Source organism: Triticum urartu, chromosome 2A (genome assembly GCF_056163025.1).
Source record: "Triticum urartu cultivar PI428250 chromosome 2A, HENAU_Tu73, whole genome shotgun sequence".
NCBI lineage: Eukaryota > Viridiplantae > Streptophyta > Magnoliopsida > Poales > Poaceae > Triticum > Triticum urartu.
Genome location: NC_141874.1, coordinates 622,303,416 through 622,309,416, shown reverse-complemented (window position 1 = coordinate 622,309,416; position 6,001 = coordinate 622,303,416).

The following is a 6,001-nucleotide window of genomic DNA, read 5'->3' as shown; positions in this document are numbered from 1 at the left end:
AATGAAATTACTGAAACTGATGATATTATTGAAACTAAAGATTATGATGGTCCCCTAGATATGAATTGCCTGATGTACCTGAGGGTTATGTTATGGATGAAGAAACTGCTAGAGACTTATTTGCTTGGAATGATAGAGAAGATCTTAAAAAACCATTAGCTAAGCTGAAAGAAAAGTCTTTGAATGCTAGAATGAAATATTATCCCATTTTTGCTACTTCACCTATCTTTGTTACTGATATGGATTATGAATTCTTTGTCGGTCATGAGTTAGTTACTTTGGTTGAATCTGATCCTCTCTATGGTTATGAATGTGAAACTGTTGTGGCACATCTTACTAAATTGAATGATATAGCCACCTGATACGTCTCCAACGTATCTATATTTTTTGATTGTTCCATGCTATTATATTATCCATCTTGGATGTTTTATATGCTATTCTATATGATTTTTGGGACTAACCTATTAACCTAGAGCCGGGTGTCAGTTTTTGTTTTTTCCTTGTTTTTGAGCTTCGCAGAGAAGGAATATCAAACGGAGTCCAATTGACCTGAAAATCCATGGAGAATATTTTTGGAAAATATAAAAAATACTGGAACGAAAAGTTATCGGAGAGGAGTCCTAAGGCCACCACAAGGGTGGAGGGCACCCCCTAGGGCGCACCCCTACCTTGTGGCTGCCTCATGGGTCACCCTGACTTGTTCCCAATGCCAACACCTCTTATATATCCCCAAACCTCTAGAACAGAACCTAGATCGGGAGTTCCGCTGCCGCAAGCCTCTGTAGCCACCAAAAACCAATCGGGACCCTGTTTTGGCACCCTGCCAGAGGGGGAAACCATCACCGGTGGCCATCTTCATCATCCCAGCGGTCTCCATGACAAGGAGGGAATAGTTCACCCTCAGGGCTGAGGGTATGTACCAGTAGCTATGTGTTTGATCTCTCTCTCTCTCGTGTTCTTGATTTGGCATGATCTCAATGTACTGCTGATAACCCACAAGTATAGGGGATCATTTGTAGCCTTCTTCGATAAATAAGAGTGTCGAACCCAATGAGGAGCTAAAGGCAGAACAAATATTCCCTCAAGTTCTATCGACCACTGATACAACTCTACGCACACTTGACGTTTGCTTTATCGAAAACAAGTACGAAACTATTTGGCAAGAATAAATCTACGAGTACTTTGCAGGAATAAAACTATGAATAAATTGCAAGATAATAAAAGTTAGGTGTTTAGTAAAAGGGTTTTTGTCAACAAGAAAGTTATTTGTCCCTAGGCAATCGATAACAAGTACCGGTAATCATTCTTGCAATTCTATATGAGGGAGAGGCATGAGCTATGATACTTTCTCTACTTGGATCATATGCACTTATGATTGGAATTCTAGCAAGCATCCACAACTATTAAAGATCATTAAGGTCGTGAAACCCAACCATAGCATTACGTATCATGTCCGCTTTATCCCATACGCCATAACCCACCTACTCGGGTTTAAGCTTCTGTCACTCTTGCAACCCACCATAAGCGAACCATGAACATATTGCAACACCCTACAATGGGGGACCCTCACATTTGCGCGAGAATGGAGGGCACCATAGGACACCACCATAAATAAAATATACAATCATACCAACTAAGATCATGATTAACCCACAGGACAAAACAGATCTACTCAAACATCATAGGATACCTAGAGTTGACACTCTTCCAAACCCACTTTCATCAATGTAATCATCATAAATAGGAGGCATGTTATCATCATAATAAATTTTCTTATCGAAAGTAGAAGGAATAAAAGGATCATATTTGTTAAGCAAGGCATCCCCAATCTTAGCACAATCATTATTTCCAGCAAATAAATCTTCAAACATATCTTGCTCATCAAACATAGCATCCCCAAGCTTGTGGTTTTGCATATCATCACAACCATTCTTATCAATAGCATGAATGTCACCAATAGCATAGCAAACATTATTATCATATTCTTCCAAGCAAGTGCTAAAAAGATTTCAAGATCATAAGGGATATCATTGTCTTCCCAATCATAATCATCACAAGAAGCAATATGCATGACAAAATTATCATCAAGTGTATCATCTTCCACAATTTTTTTGATTCATTTTCGTGAGGCACAACAATAATAGGAGCAACATTGTTTTGGAGAGATACCTTTTTACCTCTCTTCTTTCTTCTTTTCTTCTTCTTCACCACATCACGTGTGGGTTTAATTAATTCTTTCAAGCTTCTTGTTGAAGAGATTGATTGGATAGGAAGCTCCTCCTCATTACCTGATTCATCATAATAAACACCAGGAGGGTATTGGGAAATATTTTCCCTTTCATTAGTACTCTCTTCATATTCTATTTGTTTTATTGTCTTTAGATAGTTGGCAATATAAGGATTCTCAATGCAATTTACCGCACAAAACATATAATTTTCCTCTAGATCAAAATCAAGAAATCTCTCGAGATTAAATTTTGGAATACACTTAGTTATACGTTTCATTTCTTCATACCCCAAAAGAAGACTAAGCTCTTTATGATGCTCAAGGGTAATCAAGTTGTTACAATTTTTGGACACGATTTGGTCATGAAAGAATTTGCATTGGAGATTTAAATGACCATGTTCATTGCAAAGTTCACAAGGATGGCGAAAAAATTACATCTTTCAGCACAATCATCTAGCCTCTCTTGCAACTTTTTCGTTTCTAAATATTTATGCTTCTTGCAAAATCTATCTTCCCTTTTTGGTGTGCAAAGGCACTCCCAATTCACTCCGCTAAAAGTTACATGCTTATAAGAAACATTTTTCATGACTTGTGCAATCATCATTAGCATTTTGGATATTCAAAGAATTCATACTAACAACATTGCAATCATGCTCATTGAGGGAGTCCTGGATTAGGGGGTCCCCGGACAGCCGGACTATATCCTCTGGCCGGACTGTTGGACTATGAAGATACAAGATTCAAGACTTCGTCTCGTGTCCGGATGGGACTCTCCTTGGCGTGGAAGGCAAGCTAGGCAATACAGATATGTATATCTCCTCCTTTGTAACCGACCTTGTGTAACCCTAGCCCCCTCCGGTGTCTATATAAACCGGAGGGTTTTTGTCTGTAGGACAACAGACAATCATACCATAGGCTAGCTTCTAGGGTTTAGCCTCTCCGATCTCGTGGTAGATCTACTCTTGTACTACTCATATTATCAAGAATAATCAAGCAGGACGTAGGGTTTTACCTCCATCAAGAGGGCCCGAACCTGGGTAAAACATCGTGTCCCCTGCCTCCTGTTACCATCCGCATTAGACGCACAGTTCGGGACCCCCTACCCGAGATCCGCCGGTTTTGACACCGACATTGGTGCTTTCATTGAGAGTTCCTCTGTGTCGTCGTCATTAGGCTCGATGGCTCCTTCAATCATTAATAGCGATGCAGTCCAGGGTGAGACTTTTCTCCCCGGCGGCTTCGCACCGCGGGCCAACTCGCTTGACCATCTGGAGCAGATGGAGAGTTACGCCCCTGGCCACCAGGTCAGGTTTGGAAGCTTAAACTACACGGCCGATATCCGCGGAGACTTGATCTTCGACAGATTCGAGCCCCTGCCTAGTGCGCCACACGGTCACGATGAGCATGATTTAGCTCTACCATCGAACAGTGTTCAGGAGATCACACCGGCAACCGCTCCGACCCTCAATTTGGAGCCAGTTGCGCCATCCATGGACGGGTGGATAGACCCCGCCACGGAGGCCGTATCCTCAGCGGCGATCGAGCTGAGTATCGACCTTACCCTTCACAAGAGCCGTGATGCCAAGCTGCTGGATCCTTCCCCGGCCACGGACTCCGAACCGCCTGCGCCCGTGCCTATCGAATCCGACTGGGCGCCGATCATGGAGTTTACCTCCGCGGATATCTTTCAGCACTCGCCCTTCGGCGACATACTGAACTCATCAAGGTCTCTCTCCTTGTCATGAGAGTCCTGGCCGAACTATGTCCGGCAGGATTGGGATGCGGATGACGAAGAAATTCGCCGCCCACCCACCAACCACTTAATAGCCACTGTCGACGATTTGACCGACATGATCGACTTCGACTCCGAAGACATCGACGGCATGGACGACGATGCAGGAGGCGAACAAGAACCACTGCCCACAGGGCACTGGACAACCACCTCGTCATATGACATATATATGGTGGACACACCCAAAGAAGGCAATGTCGATGGGATAGCGGAGGATGACCCCTCCAAGAAGCAACCCAAGCACCGACGTCAGCGGTGCCGCTCTAAGTCTCGCCAAAGCAAAAGCGGTGACACCGGAACAGGAGATAATAGCACTCCGGACAGTGCCGAAGACGACAATAATCCCCTCCAGCAAGATTTAGGGCAGGAGGATGGAGAAGCCAGCCCTCCTGAGAGAGCGGCAGATGAAGAGGCGGAGGATGATAATTACATGCCTCCCTCCGAAGACGAGGCAAGCCTCGACGATGACGAATTTGTCGTGCCTGAGGATCCCGTCGAACAAGAGCGCTTCAAGCGCCGGCTTATAGCCATGACAAATAGCCTAAAGAAAAAGCAACAACAGCTTCAAGCTGATCAAGATTTGCTAGCTGACAGATGGACTGAAGTCCTTGCGGCCGAGGAATATAAACTCAAACGTCCCTCCAAGAGTTACCCAAAGCGCAGGTTGCTACCCCGACTGGAGGAGGAAGCACCAAAACCTACATCTCCAGCATATGACGCGGCTGATCGGCCACCTCGTGGCCGCGACAGAGAGGCATTTCAGCCAAAAGCTTAGCCCGCACCCCGACGCCACTCAAATAAAAATGTCAAGGCATGGGGAAATACGGCAGACCTGCGAGACGTATTGGAGGACAAAGCAAAACACGCAAGATCGATCTACGGATCACAAGGGCGCACCACTATGCGAGACGATAACCGTCACGCCAGATACAGTAAAAGTAAATCCGGCTAGGCCGAACACAGAGGACAAGACTCATTTGAGCTGCGTCACGATATAGCCCAGTACAGAGGCGCCGCACACCCCCTATGCTTCACAGACGAAGTAATGGATCACCAAATCCCAGAGGGTTTCAAACCCATAAATATCGAATCATACGACGGTACAACAGATCCTGCGGTATGGATCGAGGACTTCCTCCTGCACATCCACATGGCCCGCGGCGACGATCTACACGCCATCAAATACCTCCCACTCAAACTCAAAGGACCAGCTCGGCATTGGCTCAACAGCCTGCCAGCAGAATCCATTGGCTGTTGGGGAGATCTGGAAGCCGCATTCCTCGACAACTTCCAGGGCACTTATGTGCGACCACCAGATGCCGATGACTTGAGCCACATAATTCAGCAGCCAGAGGAATTGGCTAGGAAATTCTGGACACGGTTCCTGACAAAGAAAAATCAAATCGTTGAATGTCCGGATGCAGAGGCCCTAGCAGCTTTTAAGCACAACATCCACGACGAGTGGCTCGCCCGGCACCTTGGCCAGGAAAAGCCGAAATATATGGCAGCCCTCACGACACTCATGACCCGCTTTTGCGTGGGAGAAGATAGCTGGCTGGCTCACAGCAATAATATATCAAAGAACCATGGTACTTGGGATACCAAGGATGGCAATGGCAGGTCACGTCGCAACAAACACAAGCGCCGCATCAACAGTGACAATACCGAGGATACGACAGTCAACGCTGGATTCAAAGGCTCTAAACCCGGTCAGCGGAAAAAGCCATTCAAAAGAAGCACTCTGGGCCCGCCCAGTTTGGACCGTATACTCGATCGCTCGTGTCAAATACATGACACCCCCGATAAGCCAGCCAACCACACCAACAGGGATTGTTGGGTGTTCAAGCAGGCCGGCAAGTTAAATGCCGAGAACAAAGATAAGCGGTTGCATAGCGATGACGAGGAGGACCCCCGTCCGCCGAACACCGGAGGACAGAAGAGGTTTCCCCCACAAGTGCGGACGGTGAACATGATAATACGCA